The following is a 17,579-nucleotide window of genomic DNA, read 5'->3' as shown; positions in this document are numbered from 1 at the left end:
AGGGCATTTGCACAGGCCCTTCCTCTGCCTAGAATGTCCTTTCCCCTATTCTTGACATGGCTGACTTCTATACATCATCCAGGCCTCTACTCAAATAACACCTCCTGTCCATGCTATTCAATATTGCCTGCCAGTTCAGTCACTCTCTACACTCCTTCCCTGATTTGTCTCCCAACACTTATCTGAAATTATAGGGGTTTTTTTAGTGGAAGGATGGGGTGTGGAGGAAGAGGGATTTGGGGGTTTATTTTTAACTTTTTATTGTCTGTGTTTCACACTCCAAATAAGTCCTTTAATAAGAGGGTTTAGGTTCATCTCTACTCCATAAATACTTGTAAAATAAATCAATGAATGAATGAGTGTACAGTTTTTCATTATCCATTTTAGGGGACAAAAGTGTAAAAAGGCTTTAAACAAAAGGAATCAAAATGATTTAGCTAAACTACATAAAATAGGCTCCATAAAGAAAGGTTAAAAGAGGATGGGTGCAGTGGCTCACACCTGTAATCCCAGCACTTTGGGAGGCCAAGGTGGGAGGATCACCTGAGGTCGGGAGTTCAAGACCAGCCTGACCAACATGGAGAAACCTCGTCTCTATTAAGAATACAAAATTAGCCAGGTGTTGTGGCTCATGCCTATAATCCCAGCTACTCCAGAGGCTGAAGCAGGAGAATGGCTTGAAAGTGGGAGGCAGAGGTTGTGGTGAGCCGAGATCGCACCATTGTACTCCAGCCTGGGCAACAAGAGGGAAACTCCATCTTAAAAAAAAAAAAAAGATACTTACATCATGAATAATGACAGAAATGCAAAATAACCCACAATAATATTCTATTACACACCCACCAAGAGTAACATAAATTTAAATTTCTACCACCACCAAGTATGGCCAGCAAGGGAGGTACAGAACTCCCCTGCACTGCTGGTGGGGGTGTGATTTAGTGCAACCACTTTGAAAAACATTTGGCATTGCCTAGTAATGTTGAAAATGTATATGTCCTTTACCTTTACAATTTCAGTCATAGTTATATGCCCTGTCCCGTACCATACTATAAGAATGTTCATAAGAGCATTATTAGTAACAGCCTGTAATAGATGAAAAATGAAAAAATTACATATAGTGTGATTCAATTTACATAAAGACAAAATGAAAATACTGTATAATATTTAGGGATCACTAAAGAGGAATGTGTTTGGGGAGGGGCATACAGGAGACTTTTAAGATACTGGCATTGTTCTTTTTCTCCATTTGGATAGCAATTACAGAAGTGTTCCTTAATTTTTTTTTTTTTTTTTTTTTAGACAAAGTCTTGCTCTGTCACCTATGCTAGAGTGCAGTGGTGTGATCTCAGTACACAGCAACCTCCACTTCCCGAGTTTAAGTGATTCTCCTGAGTTCAAGTGATTCTCCTGCCTCAGCCTTCCAAGTAGCTGGGATTACAGGTGGGTGCCACTATGCCCAGGTAATTTTTGTATTTTTAGTAAAGATGGGGGTTTCACCGTGTTGGCCAGGCTGGTCTCAAGTTCCTGACCTCAGGTGATCCATCCAACTCGGCCTCCCAAAGTGCTGGAATTACCCAAACGTGAGCCACCATGTCCAGCCAATGTTCCTTAATATTTTTTAAACCATATATATGTTTTACACCTGTTTGTGCTAATATTGTGTTACAGCCCCCATTTCTCAGTGGCATATAAGGTCAACCATGTGTTTTTCTTGCTCCAGGGTGTGGAAGGTTGGCTGGTCTTGACTGCAGACTGTGGGTTGTGTTCAGGTCAGCTCCACATGCCTCCTCGTGCTCCCTGGACTAGCATCTGCTCAGAGCATGTTCTCAGGGTAGTTGGCAGAAGCACAAGGAACCAGGGCAAATCAGAGGAAGATTTAAAACCTTTGCTCACATCACAGCCATTAAGATTCTGCCACAGGGCTGGGCACGGTGGCTCACGCCTATATTCCCAGTACTTTCGGAGGCCAAGGCAGGCAGATCACTTGAGGCCAGGAGGTTGAGACTAGCCTGGCCAACATGGTAAAATCTCGTCTCTAATAAAAATACAAAAAGTAGCCGGGTGTGGTGGCGCACACCTGTAGTCCCAGATACTTGGGTGGCTAAGGCAGAAGAATCGCTTGAACCTGGGAGGTGGAGGTTGCAGTGAGCCGAGACTCCAGCCTGTAGTGAGACACTGCACTCCAGCCTGGGCAACAGAATGAGACTCCGTCTCAAAAAAAAAAAAAAAAAAAATCATTACAAGTTCAACATCATTCCCCATTTGCCATTAGGGAAAGGAAAATCAAAGCCACAATAAGATACAACTGAACACCCACTAGGATGGCTACAATCAAAATGACAGACAATAATGTGTGTTGACAAGGATGTGGAGAAATTGGAACCCTCTTACACTGCTAATAGGAATGTAAAATACTTCATCTACTCTGGAAAACAGATTCATAGTTCCTTAAAATGTAAAAGAGTTACCATATGACCCAATTCTACTCATAGGTATATACCAAAGAGAGAAATGAAAACATATATACAAATTTGTACACAAACGTTCATGGCAGCATTATCATAACAGCCAAACAGTAGAAATAACCCATACATCTATCAGCTGATGAATGCATAAACGTGGCATGTCCATAAAACAGGATATTATTTTTCCATAAAAAGAAATGAAGTGGCCAGCGTGGTGGCTCACACCTGTAATCCCAGCACTTTGAGAGGCCAAGGTGGGTGGATCACCTGAGGTCAGGAGTTCAAGACCAATCTGGCCAACATGGTGAAACCCCGTCTCTACTAAAAACACAAAATTAGCCAGGCATGGTGGCACATGCCTGTAGTCCCAGCTACTTGGAAGTCTGAGGCAGGAGAATCGCTTGAACCTGGGAGGCAGAGGTTGCAGTGAGCCAAGATCATGCCATTGCACTCCAGTCTGGGCAACAAGAGCAAAACTCCGTCTCAAAAAAAAAAACCAAAAAAAGAAAAAACAGAAATGAAGTGCTGATACATGCTACAATATGGACGAACTTTAAAAACATTGTACTGAGTGAAAGAAGCCAGACACAAAAAAACCACATAGTGTATGATGCTACTTACATGAAATGTTCAGACTAATCAAATCTGTAAAGACGTGGTTGGTGTATGAGAAGGGAGGAATGGCGAGTGACTGCTAATGGGCACGTGGTTCCTTTTTGGGAATATGAGAATGCTCTGGAATTAGATAGTGGTGACGGATGCACAACATTGTGAACATGCTAAAATCCACTGAATTGGACACTGTAAGTGGTGAATTTTATAATATGTAAATTTTGTCTGAATAAAATATTGGACTCCATTGGCCAAAGTAAATCAATGAGAGAAGAAAATACATGTCCTCCGCTTAATGTAGGAGGGACTGAAAAGTCACACAGCAAAGGCTTGGCTATATAATCCGTAACTGGAAGAAGTGAGAAGTAGGAAAAATGATCCAACCTACTAAAAATAATTTTATGTGTTTTTATGAATTTAAACATTTCTTCAAAATTTTTAAAGCAGGATTCTAAACAGAGAAATTTGGGAATGTCTAAACTTAAATATGTGTTGGGGGGGGCAACATATTTCCTGTAGAAATCCTTGTTTTGGGAGCTTTTTGAAATAAGATGGAAATAACCCATATAAAACTTCATTAATTCAAGATGAGAAACAATTGGAATTTGTGAAGTATCTGAATTATAAACATTCTTGAAGTTCACTTTTATTCTGTTCAGGTACAAACAACATAAACTAATCCAGAGGAAAAAAAAATAACCTGGTAGAGATCTTTAGAGAATTAGTTTAGTGAGAAGATTTTGAATTACAATTAGCACGTAAATTATCCATGCATAAATCGTGCTTCTGAAATGCTTTGTGGAATTTTTTAAGTGCCTCAAAATATTTTATTCTGTTGAACAACTTAAAAATCTCTTCCTGCCTCCTAGTTTTATTTACATATTTAATGTGTGTTTTCTGCAAATTAAGTGTTTGCTTAGCAAAATAAATCTCAGTACTGCTCCTGACTCAACCATCGCCAATTGGAAATTACTCAAGTTTCAATTCTACTTGGTTTTACTCAAAGTAAATCACGGTAAAACACTGAATGGGAGGCCAGGTGTGGTGGCTCATGCTTGTAATCCTAACACTTTGGGAGGCCAAGGCTGGAAGATCACTTGAGCTTAGGAGTTCAATACCAGCCTGGGCAACATGGAGAAACCCCATCTTTACAAAAAATGCAAAAATTATCTCAGCATGGTGGCATGTGCCTGTAGTCCCAACTACAAGGAAGACTGAGGCAGGAGAATCACTTGAGCCTGAGAGGTCAAGGCTGCAGTGAGCCATGATCACGCCACTGCACTCCAGCCTGGGTGACAGAGTAAGGCTCTGTAAAAAAAAAAAAAAAAAAAAAGCAGTTGTATTAGTCCGTTCTCACACTGCTGTAAAGACATACCCGAGACTGGGTAATTTATAAGGAAAGGAGGTTTAATTGACTCACAGTTCCGCATGGCTGGAAGACCTCAGGAAACTTACAATCATGTTGGAAGGGGAAAGGGGAAGCAGGCAACTTCTTCACAAGGCAGCAGAGGAGACAGCGTGTGAGAGCCCAAGAAAAACTATCATTTATAGAACCATCAGATCTCATGAGAATTAACTCACTATCATGAGAACAGCATGGGGGAAACCACCCCCATTATCCAATCACTTCCCTCCCTCTATACGTGAGGATTACAATTTGAGATGAGGTTTGGGTAGGGACACAGAGCCAAACCATATCAGCAGTGAATGGGAATAACAAAAGATTATAAATTCAGCTCTCAGAATTAATGTGCCTGGATGTTCTGATTCCTGATCCAGTGTTCTTTTCCATACACCTGGCTTATGCTGGCCAATGTTAATATTCACCTGAAAACAAAATGCTCTCCTACACAGAAATTTTTCTGTGAAGCACAACTCATTAAGTCTTCTTGGCTTTATCTAAAACTGATCTGATTGTGTTACAGTTAAACTCATACCTCTCTCATCTCACCATAACCTAAGTTATCCTAGGTAGTTAGAAGCCAGTCTGAAAATGATCAACATGCTCCAAAGGAATCATTCTTTGGTTCAAGATCCAAGAGAAACTGGGTAGAACCTCTCTACACACAGAACCCTACTAAATTGCAATTACCACCTTCACATTCACTGCTCAAAAGTCAGCTCTTAAGAAGGGGGTGCACCATGGGCTCGAGAACCCTTGATTTCACGGGTTACCAGAAAATATCGAGAAGGAAAATGAGCAAGGTAAGGAAAGAGAGAGCAGCAAATGTGTTAGAGGCAATTCATATACTAACAGACAGCAGAACTACTATAGTATTGAAACCAAAGAGAGAGAAGAAATGCAAGAAAACAATTATAAGAAAAAGATGAGACACTCCCTAGTCCAGGGCCGAATAGCTAGGCTAGTTCTGTCCTTTCCAATAGGAGGCCTCTACTGCAAACATGCTCTGCCAGATCCTCAGTCAGGCAAAGAAGCACCTGAGGTTAATCCCTCTCCTTGAATTTATTGAAGCTGGAGGTACTGGAGCAACACTGGATGTCTTGCATCTGGCATTGTTCAATCCAGGTGTTAATTGAGACAGAAACCATAACCCAGAACACTGGAACAAACTGGGTCCCAATGATTGATACAAGCTCTATTCAGTGAATGTGGATTATCACAAACTGAAGAAGGTCCAGATTTCTTTTTTTGTTGTTGTTTTTGTTTTTGTTTTTGTTTTTTGTTTTTGAGATAGGGTCTCGCTCTGTCGCCCAGGATGGAGTGCAGTGACGCGATCTTGGCTCACTGCAACCTCTACCTCCCAGTTCAAGTGATTCTCATGCCTCAGCCTACAGAGTAGCTGGGACTATAGCCATGCACCACCACACCTGGCTAATTTTTGTATTTTTTAGTAGAGATGGCGTTTCACCATGTTGGCCAGGCTGGTCTCAAACTCCTAACCTCAAGTGATCCTCCTGCCTCAGCCTCCCAAAGTGCTAGGATTAAGGCATGAGCCACTGTGCCTGGCCAGAGGTCCAGATTTCTAAATAAAATATTTCACCATAAAGCTGCTTAGAATGAAGGTTTTCCAGAAGCCACTCACAAAATTTTCCACTTATGTAGGAAATATTTCTCCTCTAAATGCATGAAATCATGTTGATGTGTTGGAGATCACACTGATTAATAAATATCTGAAACTTAAAAAAAAAGGAAAAAAGAAACCCATTTTTCTGACAATTAAAACAAAAGGAAACTGAAAGAAAGCAAAAAGGAGGAAGAAACTGACAAATGCATAACAGGAAAGGCATACACTATTTTTTCTTTTCGAGATGGAGTCTTGCTCTATCACCCAGGCTAGAGTGCAATGGCACAATCTTGGCTCACTGCAACCTTCGCCTCTCAGGTTCAAGTGAGCGTCCTGCCTTAGCCTTCCAAGTAGCTGGGATTACCGGTGCATGCCACCATGCCTGGCTAATTTTTTTGTATTTTTAATAGAGACGGGGTTTCATCATGTTGGCCAGGCTGGTCTTGAACTCATGACCTCAGGTGATCCTCCTGCCTCCACCTCCCAAAGTGCTGGGATTACAGGTGTGAGCTACTACTCCTGACCTGCACACACTATTTTATGTTATAAAGATAATGTGGACAAAGTACCTGATCACACATGGTAAAAACTCAATCATATTTGTTGAATAAATAAATTAATGACTGACTCACTTTGAAGTAACTGCAATAAAATCAAACTCACTATTTTATCTCCAAAACTCATTATTTGCTGACTTCCCTTCTTCTGTAAAAATGTCATCATTTTATGTTACTCAAGTCAAAACCCTGGAACCATCTCTGCTGTTCTTTTTGCCTCTCCCCTCTCAGCTTCGATTGTTTAAGGATAACTAATTCTTCCCTCATCAGGTCTATTTTATTCATCCCTTTCTGTGGACTCTGATCACCTGAGTCCATATCTCAATATGGATTAAACAAGCATTTACTGTATGCACATTACATGTCCTGAACCCGTCTACTAGTTATATATCCTACACCAGTCTATAATTGGAGTTACTTCTTGCCTTCAATGAGTTCAAATCAGACATATAAATAATACAATATGACAAAAGTAACCATGGAGCTATTTATAAGGAAAACGCTAGTTGACCAACTCAACCAATTTATAATCATCTTCCCTGTCTTGTTCTCTTTAATCTCTTCCCTTTCAGATAAAATTTTTTGCTATGTGTACCTTGAAGGATTACTATGCACCAGGCATTTCTGTAAGTAACAAGTGTTTTACATAATTCACCTCATTCACTCCTCACAATAGCTCTAGAGATAGGTGGTGTTATTATTTAATACCTCCATTTCAAAAATAAAGGAGCAGTGTTTTTTAATCACAATTAAAAATGAAATTTTTTTTCTCACCCCAGTTAGGACAGCTATTGTCAAAAAGACAAAAAATGATAAATGAGGGTGAGGAAGTAGAGAAAAGGGAACTGTCACACACTGTTGGTGAAAATGTAAATGAGCACACCCACTGTGGAGAACAGTATGGAGCTTCCTCAAAAAACTACAAACAGAATTACTGTATGATCCAGCAATCCCCCAGTTGGGCATTTATCGAAAGGAAAGGAAATCATTATATCAAAGAGAAGTCTGCGCTCCCATGTTTATTTCAGCCATATTCGCAATAGCCAAATTATTGAATCAACCTAGGTGTCCAACAACAGATGAACAAATAAAGTAAATGTGGGATATATGCACAATGGAATACTATTCAGCCATAAAAAAGAATGAAATCCTGTCATTCGTGGCAACATAGATGGAACTGGAGGAAATCCTGCCATGTGAAATGAGCCAGAAACAGAAAGTCACACATCACATGTTCTCACTCACATGTAGAAGCTAAAAAAGTTGATCTCATAGAAGTAATAAGTAGGACTGAGGTTACCACAGGCTGGCAAAGGGATGGAAAAAGGATGAATAGGGAGGGATAAGTAAGGATTTGTTAAAGGATGCAAAATTACAGCTAGATAGGAGGAATAAGTTCTAGTGTTCTATTCCACTGTAGGATGACTACAGTTAACAATAATATGTTATATAGTTTCAAATACCTAGAAAGAGGATATCGAATGTCCCCAGTACAAAGAAATGGTAAATGTTTGAGATGATGGATATGCCAATTATCCTGATCTGATCACTATACACTATATTTATTGAAACATCACTATGTAGCCCATGAAAATGTACAATTTGTCCATTTAAAAATTAAATAAATCATTTTAAAAATCAAAAAAATCAATTTTTTAAATGAGAGAAATAAGGCCCAGAATGAATAAATTACTCGCCAAGTTTACACAGCAAATAAATAGCCAAGGCAGTGTGCCTAATTCATTCAGCACCCAGACCCTTCACCACTGTATTGTACTGCACGTTATCACCAGACTCATTTTCTTTTTTTTTTTTTTTCTTTTTTTTGAAACAGAGTATCACTCTGTCCCCCAGATTGGAGTCCAGTGGTGTGACCTTGGCTCACTGCAACCTCTGCCTCCCAGGTTCAAGCAATTCTCCTGCCTCAGTCTCCTGAGCAGCTGAGATTACAGGCATGCACCACCATGCCCAGTTAATTTTTGTATTTTTAGTAGAAATGGGGTTTCACCATGTTGGCCAGGCTGGTCTCCAGTTCCTGACCTCAGGTGATCCACCTGCCTCGGCCTCCCAAAGCACTGGGATTACAGGTGTGGGCCAACATGCCCAGCCTGGATTCAGTTTCTTAAACTATTCTGTCACTTGCTCTTCCAAAACCCATTTTCCACAGAATCAAATCCTTAGGAATTTTCAAGGCCCTTTTTATCTAACCACAACCCACTATACTAACCTTATTACTTCCCAATGCAAGCTCCATTCTCTTCAGGATGAACTCCATATTATTTCCACATGTATCGGCTCATTTCAACCTGCTCCCTTTCCAGCCTGACTTGGCCTCCTCCTCTCCAACTGTTTAAATTTTGTTTGTGCTTCAAGACCCAGTTTAAGTCACTTCTCCATAAAAATTTTCTCAACCACCAGAAACCCAGCTTCATGACCCTCTCCTGTGAAGTCTCAAAGCTTACTATCTGCCACAAACAGAATATTTAATTATATACTACCTTACACTGCTATTTAATTTACAAGTGTCGGCTGGACATGGTGGCTCATGCCTGTAATCTCAGCACTTTGGTAGACTGATGAGGGAGGATTGTTGAGCACAGGAGTTTGAGACCAGCCTGGGCAATGTAGTGAGACCCCATCTCTGTAAAAAAAAAAATTAAAAATTAAATTTAAATTAAAATTTACAAGTGTCTAAAACTTAACTATGAACTCCAAGAACCAAGGATCCTAATCTTACATTTCTTTTTTATTATTTTTTTATTTTTTTTTTGTGGTTTTCTTTTTTTTTAATTTTTTCATTATAGTTTAAGTTCTAGGGTACATATGCAAAACGTGCAGGTTTGTTACATATGTATACATGTGCCATGTTGGTGTGCTGCACCCATTAACTCATCATTTAACATTAGGTATATCTCCTAATGCTATCCCTCCCCCCTCCCCCCACCCCACAACAGGCCCCGGTGTGTGATGTTCCCCTTCCTGTGTCCAAGTGTTCTCATTGTTCAATTCCCACCCATGAGTGAGAAAATGCAGTGTTTGGTTTTTTCTCCTTGTGATAGTTTGCTGAGAATGATGGTTTCCAGCTTCATCCATGTCCCTACAAAGGATATGAACTCATCATTTTTTATGGCTGCATAGTATTCCATGGTGTATATGTGCCACATTTTCTTAATCCAGTCTATCATTGTTGGACATTTGGGTTGGTTCCAAGTCTCTGATATTGTGAATAGTGCCGCAATAAACATACATGTGCATTTGTCTTTATAACAGCGTGATTTAAATCCTTTGGGTATATATCCAGTAATGGGATGGCTGGGTCAAATGGTATTTCTAGTTTTAGATCCCTGAGGAATCGCCACACTGACTTCCACAATGGTTGAATTAGTTTACAGACCCACCAACAGTGTAAAAGTGTTCCTATTTCTCCACATCCTCTCCAGCACCTGTTGTTTCCTGACTTTTTAATGATCGCCATTCTAACTGGTGTGACATGGTATCTCATTGTGGTTTGATTTGCATTTCTCTGATGGCCAGTGATGATGAGCATTTCTTCATGTGTCTGTTGGCTGCATACATGTCTTCTTTTGAGAAGTGTCTGTTCATATCCTTTGCCCACTTTTTGATGGGGTTGTTTGTTTTTTTTCTTGTAAATTTGAGTTCACTGCAGATTCTGGATATTAGCCCTTTGTCAGATGAGTAGATTGCAAAAATTTTCTCCCATTCTGTAGATTGCCTGTTCACTCTGATGGTGGTTTCTTTTGCTGTGCAGAAGCTCTTTAGTTTAATTAGAACCCATTTGTCAATTTTGGCTTTTGTTGCCATTGCTTTTGGTGTTTTAGACATGAAGTCCCTGCCCATGCCTATGTCCTGAATGGTATTGCCTAGGTTTTCTTCTAGGGTTTTTATGGTTTTAGGTCTAACATGTAAGTCTTTAATCTATCTTGAATTAATTTTTGTATAAGGTGTGAGGAAGGGATCCAGTTTCAGCTTTCTACATATGGCTAGCCAGTTTTCCCAGCACCATTTATTAAAGAGGGAATCCTTTCCCCATTGCTTGTTTTTGTCAGGTTTGTCAAAGATCAGATGCTTGTAGATGTGTGGTATTATTTCTGAGGGCTCTGTTTTGTTCCATTGGTCTATATCTCTGTTTTGGTACCAGTACCATGCTGTTTTGGTTACTGTAGCCTTGTAGTATAGTTTGAAGTCAGGTAGCGTGATGCCTCCAGCTTTGTTCTTTTGGCTTAGGATTGACTTGGCAATGTGGGCTCTTTTTTGGTTCCATATGAACTTTAAAGTAGTTTTTTCCAATTTTGTGAAGAAGGTCATTGGTAGCTTGATGGGGACAGCATTGAATCTATAAATTACCCTGGACAGTATGGCCATTTTCACGATATTGATTCTTCCTACCCATGAACATGGAATGTTCTTCCATTTGTTTGTATCCTCTTTTATTTCATTGAGCAGTGGTTTGTAGCTCTCCTTGAAGAGGTCCTTCATGTCCCTTGTAAGTTGGATTCCTAGGTATTTTATTCTCTTTGAAGCAATTGTGAATGGGAGTTCACTCATGATTTGGCTCTCTGTTTGTCTGTTATTGGTGTATAAGAATGCTTGTGATTTTTGCACATTGATTTTGTATACTGAGACTTCGCTGAAGTTGCTTATCAGCTTAAGGAGATTTTGGGCTGAGACAATGGGGTTTTCTAAATATACAATCATGTCAACTGCAAACAGGGACAATTTGACTTCCTCTTTTCCTAATTGAATACCATTTATTTCTTTCTCCTGCCTGATTGCCCTGGCCAGAACTTCCAACACTATGTTGAATAGGAGTGGTGAGAGAGGGCATCCCTGTCTTATTCCAGTTTTCAAAGGGAATGCTTCCAGTTTTTGCCCATTCAGTATGATATTGACTGTGGGTTTGTCATAAATAGCTCTTATTATTTTGAGATACGTCTCATCAATACCTAATTTATTGAGAGTTTTTAGCATGAAGGGCTATTGACTTTTGTCAAAGGCCTTTTCTGCATCTATTGAGATAATCATGTTTTTTGTCTTTGGTTCTGTTTATATGCTGGATTACGTTTATTGATTTGCATATGTTGAACCAGCCTTGCATCCCAGGGATGAAGCCCACTTGATCATGGTAAATAAGCTTTTGATGGCTACTGGATTTGGTTTGCCAGTATTTTATTGAGGATTTTTGCATTGATATTCATCAGGGATATTGGTCTAAAATTCTCTTTTTTTGTTCTGTCTCTGCCAGGTTTTGGTATCAGGATGATGCTGGCCTCATAAAATGAGTTAAGGAGGATTCCCTCTTTTTCTATTGATTGGAATAGTTTCAGAAGGAATGGTACCAGCTCCTCCTTGTACCTCTGGTAGAATTCAGCTGTGAATCCATCTGGTCCTGGACTTTTTTTGGTTGGTAAGCTATTAATTATTGCCTCAATTTCAGAGCCTGTTATTGGTCTATTCAGAGATTCAACTTCTTCCTGGTTTAGTCTTGGGAGGGTGTATGTGTTGAGGAATTTATCCATTTCTTCTAGATTTTCTAGTTTATTTGCGTAGAGGTGTTTATAGTATTCTCTGATGGTAGCTTGTATTTCTGTGGGATCCGTGGTGATATCCCCTTTATCATTTTTTATTGCATCTCTTTGATTCTTCTCTCTTTTCTTCTTTATTAGTCTTGCTAGCGGTCTATCAATTTTGTTGCTCTTTTCAAAAAGTCAGCTCCTGGATTCATTGATTTTTTGAAGGGTTTTTTGTGTATCTATCTCCTTCAGTTCTGCTCTGATCTTAGTTATTTCTTGTCTTCTGCTAGCTTTTGAATGTGTTTGCTCTTGCTTCTCTAGCTCTTTTAATTGTGATGTTAGGGTTTCAATTTTAGATCGTTCCTGCTTTCTCTTGTGGTCATTTAGTGCTATAAATTTCCCTCTACACACTGCTTTAAATGTGTCCCAGAGATTCTGGTATGTTGTGTCTTTATTCTCACTGGTTTCAAAGAACATCTTTATTTCTGCCTTCATTTCGTTATGTACCCAGTAGTCATTAAGGAGCAGGTTGTTCAGTTTCCATGTAGTTGAGTGGTTTTGAGTGAGTTTCTTAATCCTGAGTTCTAGTTTGATTGCACTGTGGTCTGGGAGAGAGTTTGTTATAATTTCTGTTCTTTTACATTTGCTGAGGAGTGCTTTACTTCCAACTATGTGGTCAATTTTGGAATAGGTGTGGTGTGGTGCTGAAAAGAATGTATATTCTGTTGATTTGGGGTGGAGAGTTCTGTAGATGTCTATTGGGTCCACTTGGTGCAGAGCTGAGTTCAATTCCCGGATATCCTTGTTAACTTTCTGTCTCGTTGATCTGTCTAATGTTGACAGTGGGGTGTTAAAGTCTCCCATTATTATTTTGTGGGAGTCTAAGTCTCTTTGTAGGTCTCTAAGGACTTCCTTTATGAATCTGGGTGCTCCTGTATTGGGTGCATATATATTTAGGAGAGTTAGCTCTTCTTGTTGAATTGATCCCTTTACCACTATGTAATGGCCTTCTTTGTCTCTTTTGATCTTTGTTGGTTTAAAGTCTGTTTTATCAGAGACTAGGATTGCAACCCCTGCCTTTTTTTGTTTTCCATTTGCTTGGTAGATCCTCCTACATCCCTTTATTTTGAGCCTATGTGTGTCTCTGCATGTGAGATGGGTTTCCTGAATACAGCACACTGATGGGTCTTGACTCTTTATCCAATTTGCCAGTCTGTGTCTTTTAATTGGAGCATTTAGCCCATTTACATTTAAGGTTAATATTGTTATGTGTGAATTTGATCCTGTCATTAAGATGTTAGCTGGTTATTTTGCTCATTAGTTGATGCAGTTTCTTCGTAGCCTTGATGGTCTTTACACTTTGGCATGTTTTTGCAGTGGCTGGTACTGGTTGTTTCTTTCCATGTTTAGTGCTTCCTTCAGGAGCTCTTTTAGGGCAGGCCTGGTGGTGACAAAATCTCTCAGCATTTGCTTGTCTGTAAAGGATTTTATTTCTCCTTCACTTATGAAGCTTAGTTGGCTGGATATGAAATTCTGGGTTGAAAATTCTTTTCTTTAAGAATGTTGAATACTGGCCCCCACTCTCTTCTGGCTTGTAGAGTTTCTGCCGAGAGATCAGCTGTTAGTCTGATGGGCTTCCCTTTGTGGGTAACCCGACCTTTCTCTCTGGCTGCCCTTAACATTTTTTCCTTCATTTCAACTTTGGTGAATCTGACATTTATGTGTCTTGGAGTTGCTCTTCACGAGGAGTATCTTTGTGGCGTTCTCGGTATTTCCTGAATTTGAATGTTGGCCTGCCTTGCTAGGTTGGGGAAGTTCTCCTGGATACTATCCTGCAGAGTGTCTTCCAACTTGGTTCCATTCTCCCCGTCACTTTCAGGTACACCAATCAGACATAGATTTGGTCTTTTCACATAGTCCCATATTTCTTGGAGGCTTTTTTCATTTCTTTTTATTCTTTTTTCTCTAAACTTCTCTTCTCACTTCATTTCATTAATTTGGTCTTCCATCACTGATACCCTTTCTTCTAGTTGATCGCATCGGCTACTGATGCTTGTGCATTCGTCACGTAGTTCTCGTTCCATGGTTTTCAACTCCATCAGGTCATTTAAGGACTTCTCTATTGTTTATTCTAGTTAGCCATTCATCTAATCTTTTTTCAAGGTTTTTAACTTCTTTGCCATGGGTTCAAACTTCCTCCTTTAGCTCGGAGAAGTTTGATCATCTGTAGCCTTCTTCTATCCACTCATCAAAGTCATTCTTTGTCCAGCTTTGTTCCGTTGCTGGTGAGGAGCTGCGTTCCTTTGGAGGAGGAGAGGCGCTCTGATTTTTAGAATTTTCCGTTTTTCTGCTCAGTTTTTTCCCCATATTTGTGGTTTTATCTACCTTTGGTCTTTGATCATGGTGACGTACAGATGGGTTTTTGGTGTGGATGTCCTTCCTGTTGGTTAGTTTTCCTTCTAACAGACAGGACCCTCAGCTGCAGGCCTGTTGGAATTTGCTGGAGGTCCGCTCCAGACCCTGTTTGCCTGGGTATCAGCAGCGGAGGCTGCAGAACAGCGAATATTGCTGAACAGCGAATGTTGCTGCCTGATCATTCCTCTGAAGTTTCATCTCAGTGGGGTAACCGGCCATGTGAGGTGTCAGTCTGCTCCCACTGGGGGTGCCTCCCAGTTAGGCTACTCGGCGGTCAGGGACCCACTTGAGGAGGCAGTCTGTCCACTCTCAAATCTCCAGCTGTGTGCTGGGAGAACTACTACTCTCTTCAAAGCTGTCAGACAGGGATATTTAAGTCTGCAGAGGTTTCTGCTGCCTTTTGTTTGGCTATGCACTGCCCCCAGAGGTGGAGTCTACAGAGGCAGGCAGGCCTCCTTGAGCTGTAATGGGCTCCACCCAGTTCGAGCTTCCCAGCCACTTTGTTTACCTACTCAAGCCTCAGCAATGGCGGGCGCCCCTCCCCAAGCCTCGCTGCTGCCTTGCAGTTCGATCTCAGACTGCTGTGCTAACAGTGAGTGAGGCTCTGTGGGCGTGGGACCTTCTGAGCAAGGCACGGGATATAATCTCCTAGTGTGCCGTTTGCTAAGACCATTGGAAAAGCGCAGTATTAGGGTGGGAGTGACCTGATTTTCCAGGTGCCATCTGTCACAGCTTTGCTTGGCTAGGAAAGGGAATTCCCTGACTCTTTGCGCTTCCCGGGTGAGGCAATGCCTTGCCCTGCTTCAGTTCACGCTCAGTGCACTACACCCACTGTCCTGCACCCACTGTCCAACAAGCCCCAGTGAGATGAACCCAGTACCTCAGTTGGAAATGCAGAAATCACCTGTCTTCTGCGTCGCTCACGCTGGGAGCTGTAGACTGGAGCTGTTCCTATTTGGCCATCTTGGAAGCACCCTAATCTTACATTTCTTTATATCCTCCTCCCTATGTCTTTCACAAAAAGGTATTTAAATGATCAAAGAAAGAAATGAATGAATACTAGGATGTTAATAAACAGCTGACAACTTGGCTAACACTATTTGAGGGTCATAGGAAATGAAAATAGAAGATTAATGCTTGCTGAAAAGATAAAATGCATATCGGCAAGAAAATGTTACCAAATAACTATAGCATTGAGTATATATACATACTAGCAAAATTAATTCTTCAGTAGACATAAGCATATTATTAAATATGATATTATCATAACTACACTAATGAAAACGGCCATACAAAATTTCAGCCTAATATAGTATTTAGCCACAGAGTTATACTTTTTGTGTGTGTGTGTGACAGAGTCTCACTCTGTTGCCCATGCTGGAGTGCAGTGACACGATCTCAGCTCACTACAACCTCCGCCTCCCCAGTTCAAGCGATTATCCTGCCTCAGCATCTCAAGTAGCTGGGACTACAGGCACCCACCACCACGCGCTACTAATTTTTTTATTTTTATTACAGACGGTGTTTTGCCATGTTGGCCAGGCTGGTCTCGAACTCTTGGCCTCAAGTGATCTGCCCACCTCAGCCTTCTGAAGTTCTCAGATTATAGGACTGAGCCACTGTGCCCAGTCAGAGTTATACATACATTTATTTATTTATTTATTTATTTATTTATTTATTTAGAGACGGAGTCTCCCTTTGTCGCCCAGGCAGGAAGGCAGTGGCACCGTGTCGGCTCACTGCAACCTCCGTCTCCTGGGTTCAAGCTATTCTCCTGCCTAAACCTCCCAAGTAGCTGGGATCACAGGCACCCACCACCACGCCTAGCTAATTTTTATATTTTTACTAGAGATGGGGTTTCACCATGTTGGCCAGACTGGTCTCGAACCCCTGACCTCAGGTGATCCACCTGCCTGGACCTCCCAAAGTGCTGGGATTACAGGCGTCAGCCACCGCACCTGGCCAAGTTATACCTTTTTAATAATATTAAAAGGTGTTCAGCAATGTAAATAATTAACACAACTAAGATTTGTTGTCAGAATTTTCAGTCTAGTGATCGCTTTGCTTTGGCAGCATACATACTAAAACTGGAAAGATACAGAGAAAATTAGCTTGGCTCCTACGCAAGGATGACACGCAAATTCATGAAGCATTCCACATTAAATTTTTTAAATAAAGTAAAAATATATACATTTTAAAAGAGGCCAGGCTCAGGGGCTCATGCCTGTAATCCCAGCACTTTGGGAGGTCGTAGTGGGTGGATCACTTGAGGTCAGGAGTTTAAGACAAGCCTGACCAACATGGCGAAATCCTGTCTCTACTAAAAAGACAAAAATTAGCCAAGAGTGGTGGCACACGCCTGTAATCCCAGCTATTCAGGAGGCTGAGGCAGGAGAATCGCTTGAACTCGGGAGGTGGAGGTTGCAGTGAGCCAAGATTGCGCCACTGCACTCCAGCCTGGGTGACAGAGTGAGACTCTGTCTTAAAGAGAAAGAAAAGAATTTTCAGTCTAGGCATCAGGAGAAAAGAAAAACTGAGAAACAACTGTTTGCCACAAGGTATTTCTTTCTTTTTTTTTTTTCTTTTTTTGAGACAGGATCTTGCTGTGTCACCCAAACTGGAGTACAGTGGTACAATCAGAGCTCACTGCAGCCTCCACCTGCCAGGCTCAAGCAATCCTCCCACCTCAGCTTCCCATGTAGCTGAGACTACAGGTGCATATCACCATACCTGGCTATTTTTTTTTCTATTTTTTTGTAGAGATGGTTGGGTTAGGGGGTGGGGGTCTCACTATGTTGCCCAGGCTGGTCTCAAACTCCTGGGCTCAAGTGATCCTTCCGCCTTGGCCTCCCGAAGTGCTGGGATTACAGGCGTGAAGCACCATGCCTGGCCTCACAAGATATTCCTTATTCTTACCCCACTGAAGACAGCAGGAAAGGAAAGACACAAGTAAGATATAAGGAAGAACTCCCT

The 17,579-nt window shown here is 40.9% G+C and overlaps 1 non-coding gene and 1 pseudogene across 1 annotated transcript; both read left to right on the top strand.

Moving 5' to 3' along the window:
* Positions 1–269: 269 nt before the first annotated feature.
* Positions 270–6,656, top strand: LOC129394907 (cytochrome c oxidase subunit NDUFA4-like; annotated as a pseudogene).
* A 10,011-nt stretch (positions 6,657–16,667) lies between these two features.
* Positions 16,668–16,770, top strand: LOC112438310 (U6 spliceosomal RNA). The gene has a single exon (XR_003026764.1). It is a non-coding gene; the product is annotated as a U6 spliceosomal RNA (small nuclear RNA).
* Positions 16,771–17,579: the final 809 nt, after the last annotated feature.

This window comes from Pan paniscus, chromosome 1, assembly GCF_029289425.2.
Source record: "Pan paniscus chromosome 1, NHGRI_mPanPan1-v2.0_pri, whole genome shotgun sequence".
NCBI classification, from domain to species: Eukaryota; Metazoa; Chordata; class Mammalia; order Primates; family Hominidae; genus Pan; species Pan paniscus.
This window is presented reverse-complemented; position numbering and strand designations above follow the sequence as displayed.